The following is a 15,511-nucleotide window of genomic DNA, read 5'->3' as shown; positions in this document are numbered from 1 at the left end:
CCTTGATTCCCTCTTTTTACTTTTTTTTTCTTTTTTCTTTTTTGAAAGAAATGGTAGCATAATATACACAGTTGTCCATTTTTTTAAAAACTAATCCATCTCACAGATTGTTCTGTATCAGTAAATAAAGATCTTTCCCCCACCGTTGCCCAATGTGTCATTGTCTTAATAGACCATTATTAGTTCCCTATTGGTGGACATTTAATAGCTTTTATTTTTCTGTTGTAAGCAAAACTGCATATGTAGCATCCTTGTCTTTAGGCACATGTGCAAGATATTTATAAGATAATTCCAGGTTGGGCACGGTGGCTCACGCCTGTAATCCCAGCACTTCGGGAGGCCGAGATGGGTGGATCATTTGAGGTCAGGAGTTCGAGACCAGCCTGGTCAACACAGTGAAACCCCACCTCTACTAAAAGTACAAAAATAATTAGCCAGCATGGTGGAGGGCACCTGTAGTTCCAGCTACTCAGGAGGCTGAGGCAGGAGAAATTGCTTGAACCTGGGAATTGAAGGTTGCAATGAGCTGAGATTGCGCCACTGCACTCCAGCCTGGGCGACAGAGCAAGACTGTGTCTCAAAAAAAAAAAAAAAAAAAAAAAAATTAGGAGGAGGAGAAGTATGTGCCTTGGTAGCTTTGATAGAGATTGTGACCTCCCAGATGTTTAGTTATTCCTGCCACTAACAATGGATGAGAGGTGTGCTCAGTAAAGCAAATAAACAATTGCTCAACAATTCTTTGGTACCAAAAAATTTTTTTTGAATTTCTAACTCACCCCACATTGTTGACAGAATTTCCATCTGTTAGCTAGAGGCTGAGGAAGGAGGATCAAGTGAGCCCAGGCATTTGAGACCAACCTCAGCAACATAGCAAGAACTCAAAAAACAAACAAAAACAAAACCCTGTTTACCCTGATGTGATGCATTTTATGCCTGTATCAAAATATTTCATTTATTCCATACATATATACACCTACTATGTGCCCACAAAAATTGAAAAATAAAAATTAAAAAATTTCCAACTGTTATTTGAGTAACCAGCATAACACACTTGAATCCATTTGCAATGTAGTTGTCACATTCATAGTGATTCTGCATAGGATCAAGCATTTTACACCCTGTGTGTTATATTACAGTCATGCTCAAGCCTGTATATACTGAAATAATATATCGTTTTTATTATAAATTACATTATTTTTAGGACTTTTTCCATATTAAGCTAGGTGATTTATTGATTTTTAGAAATGTATATATGTAGGTAGTTTATATTTCCTAGGATTTTCATTTTAGGGTGGTAAAGGTGGTATTATAAAAATATCTGTGTAGGCTGGTGGCAGTAGTGCACACCTGTAATTCCAGTGTTTGGCTGGCTAAGGCAGGAGGATCGCTTGGTTGCAGGAGTTCAAGGCTGCAGTGAGCTGTGATCTTGCCACCACACTAGAGTCTGGTTGACAGTGAGACTCTGTCTCAAAAAAACTCTGTAGGGCATTGGGTTTGATGGGGGCTTAGTGAAAGCTTCATGGCATATATTAGAGAATGCAGAAAATGTGCTCATTATAATGAGACTAGACTTTGAGGCCTAGAAGTATGGCCTTAGCTAAAGTTCTGAACATTGCCCCCTTTTATTTGTAAAATGGAAATGAGATGCTATTAATAATACTCCAGGACTTCTGTAAAAAAGAAATACACAATAACATTTGAGATGAATCCTAGATGTATGCATAAAACCCAAAACCATAAAGCTTCTAGATGAAAGTTTAGAACATTATTTTTGCAAACATTAGGTAGGCAAAGATTTGTTGGACAGGAGAAAACATTAGCCATAAAATAAAAAATATAATTTCATAAAATCAATAAATTAAAAATGAAGAATATTCTGTCACTAAGAGAAACCTTTAAGAAAACAGACAAGCCACAGGCTGGGGAAATTTTTTTTTTTTTTTGAGACAGAGTCTCGCTCTGTAACCCAGGCTGGATTGCAGTGGCCGATCTTGGCTCCCTGCAAGCTCCAACTCCTGGGTTCACGCCATTCTCCTGCCTCAGCCTCCCGAGTAGCTGGGACTATAGGCACCCGCCACCAAGCCTGGCTAATTTTTTGTATTTTTAGTAGAGACGGGGTTTCACCATGTTAGCCAGGATGGTCTCAATTTCCTGACCTCGTGATCCACCCGCCTCGGCCTCCCAAAGTGCTGGGATTATAGTCGTGAGCCACTGTGTCCAGCTGGGGAAAATATTTATAACAGATATGTTAACAAGGGATTTGTACCCATGATTTATAAACAGCTCCTATTAAGGAGAAATAAAAATATAAACAACCCAATTAAAAATGGGCAAAAGAAGAGACATTTAAACAAAGATATACAACTAGCCATTCATACATAAATATGATGCTCAGTGGTCTGTGATGGTTAATTTTATGTATCAAGTTGACTGAGTAAGCTATCGTACCCAGATGTTTGGTCAAACATCAGTCTAGATGTTCATTTTTAGATGTAACTAACATTTAAATCACTAGGCTTTGAGTAAAGCAGATTACCTTCTACAATATGGGTGGGCCTTAGCCAATCAGTTAAAGGCCTTATGGGAGAAAAGACTGACATCCCCTGAAGAAGAAAGGATTCTGTCTCCAGACTCCCTTGGGACTTGAGCTGCAACAACTCTTCCCTGGGCCAGCAGCCTGCTGGCCTGCCCTGCAGAATTTGGACTTGCCATCCACCAGCCCACACAAGCATGTAACCAATTCCTTAAAATAAAATCAATCTGTATCATTCTCTCTCTTTCTACCCCCGTCTATGGGTTCTGTTTCTGTGGAGAACCATGCATGATAACACAACATCTTTAGTCATCAGAGATAAGCAAATTAAAATAAGATACCATTTCTTATATTCTTAAATCCCTAAAACAAAGACTAACAACCCCAAATGTTGGTGAATTTGTGTGGCAACTGGAACTCTCAAACATTATTGATGGGAGTTAAAATGATATACTCATTTTGGCCGGGCATGATGGTTCATGCCTGTAATCCCAACACTTCAGGGGGCCAAGGCAGGCGGATCACTTGAGGCCAGGAGTTTGAACCAGCCTGGCCAACATGGTAAAACCCTGTTTCTACCAAAAATACAAAAATTAGCTGGGCGTGGTGGCACACAGCTGTAATCCCAGCTACTTGTGGTGGCACACAGCTGTAATCCCAGCTACTGAGGCAGGAGAATCGCTTGAACCTGGGAGGCAGAGGCTGCAGTTAGCCGAGATCGCGCCACTGCACTCCAGCCTGGGTGACAGAGCAAGACCCTGTCTCAAGTAAATAAATAGTAAAAATAAATAAATAAATAAAATGGTGTTATCATTTTGGAGAACTATTTGGTAGTTTCTTAAAATGGTAAACATACATTTAGCCTATGATCCAGCAGTTCTAGTCTTTATTAACCCAAGAGTAATAAAAACCTGTTCACAATAAACTTTTAGAAGAATGTATATAGCAGCCTTATTCTAATAGTGAAAAACTGGAAACAACCCAAATGTTTATCAACAGGTGAATAAAGAAATTATGCATGGCTGGGTGTGGTGGCTCACACCTGTAATACCAGCACTTTGGGAGGCCGAGGTGGGTGGATCACCCGAGGTCAGGAGTTCGAGACCAGCCTGACCAATGTGGTGAAACCTTGTCTCTACTAAAAATCCAAAAATTAGCTGGGTGTAGTGGTGCGTGTGCCTGTAGTCTCAGCTACTCGGGAGGCTGAGACAGGAGAATTGCTTGAACCTCGGAGGTGGAGGTTGCAGTGAGCAGAGATCATGTCACTGCACTCCAGCCTGGGCAACAGAGAGACTCCATCTCAAAAAAAAAAAAAAAAAAAAAAAGAAATTATGCTATATTCATATAATGACGTATTACACAGCAATAAATAAATAAATTACCAACGCACATTCAGCATGGGAACTCTCTGGGACGATTGAAATGTTCTATAGTTTCTTGTTTGCGTGGTGACTACACAGGTAAACACTGGTCAAAACTTACCAAACTGAACATCAAAGATATGTATGTTAATTATATCACTATAATTCACATGCAATAATTTATATTATGCCTCACCATGAACATTTTCTAAGGATTAAATGAGTTTAAATATATTCTTATAGATTTAAAAGGCTGTGATAGTAAGTATTGGAACTTGAAATCTCACAACTTATTCACATATGGAGCCTCCACTTGGAGAGTAATAATTTTAATACACTGATGACAGAAAGCAAAATGAATGGTACAATTCCTTTGAAAAGATTGGCAGTTTTTCAAAAGATGATATACCTGCAATACAATCCAATATTCAACTCCTAGGCATTTACCCAAAAGAAATGGAAACATGTTCAGAAAAAGACTTGCACGTGAATGTTCATAGCAAATTTATTTGTTATAGCCAGAAAATGGAACCAATCCAAATGTCTGTCAGTTGTTGTAGAGCCTCTCACTGTATGGGAGTGGCTACTAAAGAAAGCTAGAACTTGGGCTGAAGATTTGCCAGGTCAGTAAAATAGCATGATATTTGGAAAGAGAAAGGTAAAAGTTGCAAGGCCAGACAGGGAACATGTTGAGTTGCAAAAGAGGCACAGTGGTAACTAGATACATGAGGTGACAGGGAGAAGTCAAGACACCAAGCTTATAACCCTGAAGCTGGGATTCCTTAAATCCTTTACCTGCCCCAAAGCCCAGGCTGTAGCTCCCTTGTTGCCCTGCCCATCACCGTTTCCATTCTGCCAAGTCCAACTTCCATTGCTCATGGGGTTACAGAGAATCTCCTCTGAGAGGCAGACAGTCCTGCTGCATTTGTGCCAGAGACTCAGGTTGACTTGATGACTCAGGGAGAAGCAAGGGCAAAGGGAAAACTGATGCCATGCCACCATCTGCACAGGGTGTGAGGGGAAAAGTGGACTGGTCCAGCTGGATTGGTGCAGAATGGAGAAGGTTGGTAAGGATTGAGAGTCTCAGAGCAACTGGGAAGATGGTTTGCATTCTAGGACCCTACACTGCGGGTTAAGAAGGATCTAGGCTCTGGAGAAAATGGAGGCTATGATCAACCAAGTAGCAAGAAAAGTTATAGCTAGGCATGGGAGAATTTGGGGAAACAATGATTAAAAATATAAAGTTCAGGGTTTCATCCTGTAGCTAAAGAACCTAATCAGCTGTCCCCCAACAGCTCCAGGCACCAGGCTTGTCTTAGCCATCGCCGGTCTCTAAGACAACATTCAAATTGATTATACTAAATGGTCCCTTCTACCCCAGCTTCTAGAACCATATATGCCTAAGTCATATTAAACCCAGAGCTGCCATTAGCCTCAGAATGACTGTGGGGCCAATGGGGAGGGTTCCTAACCTCAAACCTGGACAGATGCCTTCTCTCTGCCCTTTCTCCGCCCTGAAAGACTCCATGCATGATCTGGGAGAAGCCATAGGTTGGTGAAAGTAGGTGTCAGTTGAAAGATAGTTTCTATCGCAGAGTTTATTGCTTTCTGCGGGAGAGAGCAGGCCCAGGACTGGTGAAAGGGCCACAGAAACAGGAGCCTGGAAACTTAGACATGCGTCTTCTTTCCCAATGTGACTGTCTGGCCCTGGTTGTCTTGAGCCATCCAGCCAGATATGACTGTATGTTGTGCTGTTTTGTGTCAAACATCAGAACGTCCCTGACCTTCACAAAGTGGGAGGGAATCCCTTGTGGGCTGCAGGACTCCTAACAATTAAAAAAAAAAAAAATCCCAGTAATACCTAGAACTGTACTAATACAGTAGCTGCTACCCATTTGTGGCTATTTAAATTTAAATTAATTAAGTAGAAGCAAAAATTCAGTTCCTTGGTTACTCTAGCCACATTTAAAGTGCTTAATAACCATAGGTGGCTGGGGCTATTAACATTCCATTATTGCAGAATGTTCTATTGGACAACACTTGGCACTTGATGTTTGGAATTCCCAGACAGTAAATTTCAACATATTCTTTGGAGGCTGGTATAGATTTTTCAACCTTTTAACAAAGTAAGTACAATAAACTACCACCTGTGAAAATCATTATTTCACAAAAGAAAGTATATTTTAACTTCAAAGAAACAAGAAAGATATAATCTCAGAATAAAGGACTCATTCTGAAGAGAGGATAATCTGACATCTTTACACTGACCCTTTTGCCGCCAGACAAGCCCTGGAGTCTGTATTGGCATTCATGTGCCATTGCCATACCCTAGGATTCTGGCCTTTTTAGTGCTGGACATTGGTTGCCCTTGTGCCCTATCCCTGAAAAGGACATCAGGAAGGCCCTAGCAGGATCTTTGTGGCCTTTGGAAGTGAGGTGTCCTTCTCAGTGCATAGCAGTAGGTCATGATGTCAGTATGACTTTTTTTTTGAGACAGACTCTTGCTCTTGTTGCCCAGGTTGGAGTGCAATGGCTCACCACAATCTCTGCCTCCCAGGTTCAAGCAATTCTCCTGCCCCAGCCTCCCAAGTAGCTGGGATTACAGGTGTGCACCACCATGCCCGGCTAATTTTGTATTTTTAGTAAAGACAGGGTTTCTCCATGTCGGTCAGGCTGGTCTCAAGCTCCCGACCTCAGGTGATCCACCTGCCTTGGCCTCCCAAAGGGCTGGGATTACAGGCCTAAGCCTGGCATCAGTATGACTTATTACTGGTAATATTAACTTTGATCATGCAGTTAAGGTGACATTTGCCTAGTTTCTCCACTGTAATGTTACTAGTTTGTTTATTTATTTATTTTTTTGAGACGGAGTCTGGCTCTGTCGCCCAGGCTGGAGGGCAGTGGCCCAATCTCAGCTTACTGCAAGCTCCGACTCCCAGGTTCATGCCGTTCTCCTGCCTCAGCCTCCTGAGTAGCTGGGACTACAGGCGCCCGCCACCACGGCTGGCTAATTTTTTGTATTTTCAGTAGAGACAGGGTTTCACCATTCACAGGATGGTCTCGATCTCTTGACCTTGTGACCTGCCCGCCTTGGCCTCCCAAAGTGCTGGGATTACAGGCATGAGCCACCGCGCCTGGCCACTAGTTTTTCTTTTGTAATTAGTGTCTTGTGGGGAGATACTTTGAGACTATGCAAATATTCTGTTTTTGAGCATAATTTTGGCCGCTGATTTTGGCATCCTTTGATGAATCTTGCCAACAGCACTTGTGTATTAGTTTCCTATGGCTGCTATAAAAAATTATCACAAACTTGGTGGCTTAGAACAACAGAAATTTATTCTCTCAGAATTCTGGAGGCCAGAAGTTTCAAGTCAGCTACTATGCTGAAATCAAGGTGTTGGCAGGGCCATGTTCTCTCGAAAGGCTTTAGGAGGCAATCCACTGCTTGTCTCTTCCAGCTTCTGGTGCAGCCAGTATTCCTCATCTTATAGCCACATCACTCCAGTCTCTGCCTCCATCTTCACATTTCCTGCTGTGTCTAATCTCCCTCTATCCGTCTTTTATAAGGAAAGGTGTGAGTGTAATGGCATTTAGGATCCACTTATATAATCCAGGATAATCCACTTATCTCAAGATTATTCGTTTAATCACATTTGCAAAAAACTACCACATAAGGTACCATTCATAAGTTCCAGAATCAGTACCTGTTGTCTTTAGAGACCATCATTCAGCCCACCAAATTTTTTTTACTGTAGAATTTGCCAAATGCTAAGTTTCTATTTCCATAATTCCTCCTAACTTTTTTTTTTTTTTTTTTTGAGACGGAGTCTCGCTGTGTCGCCCAGGGTGGAGTGCAGTGGCCGGATCTCAGCTCACTGCAAGCTCCGCCTCCCGGGTTTTTACACCATTCTCCTGCCTCAGCCTCCCGAGTAGCCGGGACTACAGGCGCCCACCACCTCGCCCGGCTAGTTTTTTGTATTTTTTAGTAGAGACGGGGTTTCACCGTGTTAGCCAGGATGGTCTCGAACTCCTGACCTCGTGATCCGCCTGTCTCGGCCTCCCAAAGTGCTGGGATTACAGGCTTGAGCCACCGCACCCGGCCAATTCCTCCTAACTTTATTAAAATTCTACTATAAGGAAGACCTAGCCCTTCTCATGTGTTAAAAAGTATATATATTGTTCATATCAATAAGAATTTTATGAGTTGTAATCTACTATCATTAATTTCTTGTTCAAATTGCCCCAGATTTGGCCATTGGTAACTCCTGCTAGTTGGCTCCTATATCCTTTTGACATGCCTTCATCATTTTAATTTTTTTGAGACAGGATTTCATTCTGTCTCCCAGACTGGAGTGCAGTGTTGTGATCACGGCTCACTACAGCCTCAACCTCCTGGGATCAAGCAATCCTCCCACCTCAGCCTCCCAAGTTGGGGGTACTACAGGTGTGCACCACCAGATACTGCTAATTTTGTACTTTTTTTGTAGAGATAGGGTTTTGCCATGTTGCTCAAGCTGGTCTTGACCCCCTGGGCTCAAGTGATCCACCTGCCTTGGCCTCCCAAATTGCTGGGATTATAGGCATAAGCCACCTCTCCCAGCCGTTCATCATTTTTTAAACACCTTCTTATTTTTTGGCACAAGATGTTCCAGGATCAGCTTTTACTATCCCCACTTTAGCCCCAGAATCAACTATTTCTCCAAGGATCCCTAGTTTCTTTTTAGGAGAATGATCTTTAGAAACTTTCCAAGCAATGCTGCCACCATCAGTGTTACAAACTTCAGGGAGCTCATCTCTCTCCTATCCAATTCCAACCTCAACCTAGGACCTTGGTACTACCTTTAATTTCCAAAGACCAGCTAAATCTTGACTGTCACATTTGATAAGGTTTTACCAGTTTGGGGGCCACAAAAAAAGGGAAATACTGTACACTAACATGGCCCAGTTCTATTGGGATTTCCTAAAGTTGCCTCCCTGCCTAGCCTTTGGCTTACCTGCCTTATGCTTAGCAAAGAGCATCTTTCCTCTTAAAAGTGAGAGTCTCCTAGGTTGTAGGGCAGTGTGGTTCACACCCTTGGCTGAAATTTGAAATCACTGGAAGCTTTCAGAACTACTGGTTTCACCACCAGAGATTCCGATTTAATTAATGTAGGTGTGGTTTGGGTATGAGTGGCTCTGTTTCTCATCCCTAAGTTATACATGAGAATCACATAGGGAGTTTTATAAAAAAGAATTGGATGTCCAACTATTAGGTTAAGGGTTGAAAAGAAACTTTATAATGAGCAGTTCAAGCTTGTCTTAATCCATTTTTTGTTACTTAGAATACCTGAAACTGGGTAATTTATTTTAAAAGAGAAATTTATTTATTTTTGAGACAGGATTTTGCTCTGTTGCCCAGGCTGGAGTTCACTGGTGCAAACATGGCTCACTGCAGCCTTGACCTCCTGGACTCAAGTGATCCTTCCACTTCACCCTCCCAAATAGCTGGGACCACAGGCACACATCACCATGCCTAGCTAATGCTTTCATTTTTGTAGAGATAGGGTCTCGTCATGTTGCCCAGGCTGGTCTCAAAACTCCTGGCTCAAGCAATTCTCCTGCCTTGGCTCCACAAAGTGCTAGTATTGCAGGTGTGAGCCACCACACCTGGTCTGAGGGATTTACTTCTTACAGTTTTGGATGCTAAGAAGTCCAAGGTAGAGGGGCCACATCTGGTGAGGGTCTTCTTGCTGGTGGAGACTCTGCAGTCCTGATGCAGTGTATCATATGGTGAGGGGACTGATTATGCTAGTTCAGGTCTCTCTTCCTTTTCTTATAAAGCCACTAGCCCCCTCCCATGATAGCCCACTAATCCATGAACCTATTAATCCACTAATGCATGAATGAATTAATCGATTAATGAGGGCAGAGTCCTCATGACCTAATCACCTCTTAAAGGCCACACTGGGGATTAACTTTCAACATGATTTTGGAGGGTACAAATATTCAAACTATAGCATTTCATCCCTGGCCTCCCCAAACTCACGTACTTCTCATGTACAACCCTGTAACTCCAAAGTCTTAACAACCAGCTCAACTCAAAAGTCCAAAGTCCAGGATCTCATCTATGAGCCTATAAAATCAAAACAAGTTATCTACTTCCAAGATACATTGGTGGTACAGGCAAAAGACAGATATTCCCATTCTAAAAGGGAGAAATAGGCAAAAAGAAAGGAGTAGCAGGCCCTAAGGAAGTCTGAAACCCAGGAGGGTAGACATTAATTTTTTTTTTTTTTTGAGGCGGAGTCTCACTGTATTGCCCAGGCTGGAGTGCTGTGGTGAAATCTCAACTCACTGCAACCTCCTCTTCCAGGGTTCAAGTGATTCTGCTGCTGCTGCCTCAGCCTCCCGAGTAGCTGGGACTACAGGCATGCGCGAGCAACACCCAGCTAATTTTTGTATTTTTAGTAGAGATAGGGTTTCACCATGTTGGGCAGGCTGGTCTCTAACTCCTGACCTCAAGTGATCCTCCTGCCTCAGCCTCCCAAAGTGCTGGGATTACAGGCATGAGCTACTGAACTGGGCCAAATCTTAAAGCTGGAGAATAATCCCTTTTGCCTCCATGTGCTTCCTCCCGGACACACTGGGGCGGGGATTGGACTGCCAAAGCCTCAGGCAGCCCCACCCCTATGGCATTGCTGGGTGCAGCCCACGTGGCTACTCCTACAGGATGGAGTCTGGTGCCTGTAGCTTTCCCCAGCAGGTGCTGCATACTGCCTGTGATTCTACAGCTCTTGGTGGTGGTTCTGTTCCCATGGCTCCACTATGCATGGCCCTAGTGAGGACTCTCAGTAGTGGCCTTGCTTCCACAGCTCCACTATGCATTGCCCCGGGTCGGGACTTTCTACAGTAGCCCACGTCATCTCTGCTCGGTGTTGCTCTACTGGGGGCGGCTCCACCCCTTGCAACAAGTCTCTGCCCGGGCAGCCATCCTTTGAAATTTTGGTGGAGGCTGGTAAACATCCACAGATTTTTTTTTTTTCTTCCCTGCAAGCCTACAGAATTAGCAGGTGGACACCACCAAAATTTACTATTTGTACTCTGGAGCTTCAAATACGTGTTCAACATTGCTTAGAAGCAGCATGAGAGAAGAGGCCTCGTCTTTCTTCTTTGAGCCTGTCTTCTCTGACTCCAAACTCACCACTCTTAGCAAAATAGATCTTGCAGTTAACAGAACCCACTGTTCTTAGGAAGCAGTTTCCCTAAGGATGATAAGCACATCTCAGGTGCCACCATGTCTTGGTCTTTGTCTTTCATCACAAGATGTGCTTCCTGGCCGAGCTTTTATGTTTATATTGCTAGAAATATCACCTGCAGTAAAGGCTTCACCAATATGATGTTTCAAGATTTAAGACCTTTTAAACAGTTTTTCATATTCCTTGTTTAAATTTTCCATCTTTTTTTTTTTTTTTTGAGACAGTCTTGCCCTGTTGTCCAGGCTGGAGTGCAGTGGTGTGATCTTTGCTCACTGCAACCCCTGCCTCCCGGGTTCAAGCGATTCTTATGCCTCAGCCTCTTGAATAGCTGGAATTACGAGGAAGAGTCACTGTGCCCAGCTAATTTTTGTATTTTCAGTAGAGATGGAGTTTCAACATGTTGGCTAGGCTGGTCTCAAACTCCTGGCCTCAAGCGATTGCCCCACCTCAGCCTCCCAAAGTGCTGGGATTATGGGTGTGAGCCATTTTTTATCATAGTTCTAATAGAGTAGTTTTCCAAGGTTTTTCTTTCTGTGGTTTATACCCAAGGTACAGTACCGTAAGATATTTTGAGAGTGAGTGAAACCACATTCACATAACTTTTATTATAGTATAGTTATAATTGTTCTATTTTATTGTTAATCTCTACTGTGCCTAATTTATAAATTAAACTTTACCATAGGTATGTACACATAAGAAAAAACATACTACATATGAAGCTTAGTATTACCTGTGGTTTCAGGCATCCACTGGAGGTCTTGGAATATATTCCCCACGGACAAGGGAGGACTACTATAGTATTTATCCGTGGTTCTCAAATGTGAGTGAATAACAGAACCACCTGGTTGGCATGTTACAGTGATTACTGGGCCTTATACACAGTTTCTGATTCAGCAGGCAAGGACCAAGAATTTAATTTTTAGGTTTCTGGGGGGTTCTGATGCTGATTGTACAGGGTCTACACATGAGACCTACTCATCTATAAAAAGAAAATTACAGACAACACTCTCATTCAAACTATGTTTATTGTGCACTTAGTAGGCCAGATACTCTTCTGATATTGAGAATACAGTGGTGAATAACACAAAGTCCCTGCTTTCAAGATTCCCACATCCAGATACTAAGATATATTAAAATTTACAGTAATTAAAAGTGTAGTTTGGTACAATAATACATATAGCAATGATACAAATTAGGGGAAAAAACCCTGGCTTCTATAACAAGTGAGTATACATTAAAGACAGTATTGCAGAATGGCTTCAGGATTAATTTGAGTAATTTAGAGCCTATTTCAGGTCTTCCTAGCTCACCCACATACAATACCTTCAAGTGTTCTTTATAGGTACTTAAAACTTAAAAGGCGAAGCGCGGTGGCTCATGCCTGTAATCCCAGCACTTCGGGAAGCCGAGGCAGGTGGATCATGAGGTCAGGAGATGGAGACCATCCTGGCTAATACAGTGAAACCCTGTCTCTACTAAAAATACAAAAAATTAGCCGGGCATGGTGGTGGGTGCCTGTAGTCCCAGCTACTCGGGAGGCTGAGGCAGGAGAATGGTGTGAACATGGGAGGTGGAGCTTGCAGTGAGCTGAGATTGAGATCACACCACTGCACTCCAGCCTGGGTGACAGAGTGAAACTCTGTCTCAAAAAAACAAAAAACAAACTTAAAAAAGATAATGTGGCATCAAATTTGTAAGATACTTTGAAATTCATAATTTCAGATAGATGTGGCTGGTGAGGATCTTAACAAGCCCCCAGTATGGGCTTTTACTAATGAGGAAAATTGTTAGGATTAAGCAGGGTCTTGAGGAATCACCTGGAAAGGCTCAGACTTTACAGTGCTTCCCTCCCTTCCCTACCCCAACACTTGGAGAAATCTCTCACTAGATGACCTTTCAAATAAATGAGAAACACATGGTTCTAGGACAATTGATTATTTGAGGAAAAAGTATACTCAAATAAATTCCAGATAGAATAAAGCGTAAAATGAATAAACAAAAACAAAGAGAACATGGGTAATTCTTTTTTTAAATTTATTTTTATTTTTTTAAATTTTATTTCTTTATTTTTTTGAGACAGAGTCTCGATCTGTTGCCCAGGCTGGAGTGCAGTGGCGCAATCTCAGCTCACTGCAAGCTCCGCCTCCTAGGTTCATGCCATTCTCCTGCCTCAGCCTCCGGAGTAGCTGGGACTACAGGCGCCCGCCACCACACCCGGCTCATTTTTTTTGTCTTTGTTAGTAGAGACGGGGTTTCACTGTGTTAGCCAGGATGGTCTCGATCTCCTGACCTCGTGATCCGCCCGCCTCAGCCTCCCAAAGTGCTGGGATTACAGGCATGAGCCACCGCGCCCGGCCTATTTTTATTTTTTATTTTTTTTAAAGAGACAGTTCTTACTCTGTTGCCCAGGCTGGAGTGCAGTGGTGCAATCATAGCTCACTGCAGCCTTGAACTCCTGGGTCCAAGCCATCCTCCTGCTTAGCCTCCTGAGCAGCTGAGATTACAGGTGTGTGTCGCTACACCTGGCTATTTTTTATTTTTTGTAGAGATAGGGGTATTGCTTTGTCGCCCAGGCTGGTCTCAGGTTCCTGGCTTCAAGCAACTCTCCCACCTTGGCTTCCCAAAGTGTTGGGATTACAAGCATGAGCCATTGTATCTGGCCTGGGTGATTCTTTATCTGACATAGAAGTTGGGGAACAGAACAACAAAAAATTGATAAATTACATAACTTACAAATAAGTAAGAAAAATATGACCATACTAATGGAAAAAAGTTAATTCGAAAACTTTTGACCTTAAACTAACTTTTTAGATACCAGGCTTCCTGAAGTCCAAGAGTGATATATTAGGCTCATTTGTAATGTTAGAATTATACAGGAAACATTGTCAAGTGTGAGGTGGTGTTTAGCTTCCTTTGGGTTATACTGATAGAGATTTGTTGTTAATATGTGTTCCAGGATTGTATGAGATTTCTAAAATTCTGATGTCTTAATATATGTTGTAATGATTATGTTAAATTGTTGTAAGCCACAGAAATAACCAAATTTCTTTGTCAACTGTATCTTTATGGCTGTCTTAAGACTTTTGTCATCCATAATTGATGTTTTGCTTTGATCCTTCTCAAAAAAAACAAAAAAAAAACAGTGACTTATAATCAGCTACAGTCCAAGGCTTACTTCTTTGGAGGAGTTCATGAAAAGAACTCTTGAATGCAGGTTTCTGATAACTTTGGAGAGTGTGCCATTGGATTAGACAGAAAACTTCCAAGGCACTAATTGAAAGGCTGATGTGTTCATAAAGATGAACATGAAGTAGAGCAGGAGTTGATTACAATGGACTGAAATGAACTAATGGAAGACTGAAATAATTTGTATGGCTTTTGTTGTCTGAAATATTGCTAATTCTTTTTGTTTTTTTCAGTCTGAATAATCTTTTTATTTTGAACTATTTATAGCCTTGAAATATACTTTAAGTATATTGAGTATTCTAATTTCTCCAGAATTTGTAAACTATTTATGAATATTCTTAATTCATGGTATTTGTTTGTATAACGTTAATAACCACGTTTTCTTTTGTAATAGGACACAATTGAAGAAACCGGTTACTTTCTCAGGACTTTGACTGAAATGGCCTTGTGAAATGTTCCAGCAAAGCCAACCTAGGAGAGTCTATATGGACAAGGATTCTTGTTGCACTTTGTGTGGGTAATCAGGCCAAGTATATAGGACTGAAGCTTATTTTGAAGTTAGATTGGTTCTGCTGTGATTTGTCTTTGTATGTCCTGAAATTAATATAGCTCCTAACAACCAATCCCTCATTATACCTTTAACTGCAACCACCAAGACACAAGGGCTAGGAATAACAGCAAGGGTAGGAATGGGAGTTAGTGGGACTGCAACTTCCCTATCCTATTACCAATGCTTGTCCAAGGATTTTATGGAAAGCTTAAATGACATTGCTCAAAGTATTGTCGCCTTACAAAATCAGATAGGCTCCTTGGCAGTGGTTGCTTTGCAAAATCAAAGGGAACTAGATTTCCTAACTGCTGAAAAAGGTGGCTTATGTCTTTTTCCTAGAAGAATGCTGTTTTGACGTCAACCAATCAGGGTTAGTAAGGGACACCACCTGAAAACTAGCTGACTGGGCCTCTAAAATATGGTAACAGCTGTTGGGTCATGGGGCAGCTAAAGGGCACTAAGTTGGGTTTCATGGTTCCCTCCCTTGGCCAGCCCATTATTAATGATTATACTTGCCTTGGTTTTTGGATCATATTTGTTAAATCTTTTAACCAAATCCATTTCCTTTTGCCTAGACCACCAAGTTAGATGATCATGTGACAAGATTTCTAGCCAGTTTCAGGTGAACACACCACCGGCCATCAAG

The sequence above is a fragment of the Papio anubis genome, chromosome 2 (genome assembly GCF_008728515.1).
Source record: "Papio anubis isolate 15944 chromosome 2, Panubis1.0, whole genome shotgun sequence".
NCBI lineage: Eukaryota > Metazoa > Chordata > Mammalia > Primates > Cercopithecidae > Papio > Papio anubis.
Note: the sequence above shows the minus strand (reverse complement) of the source record.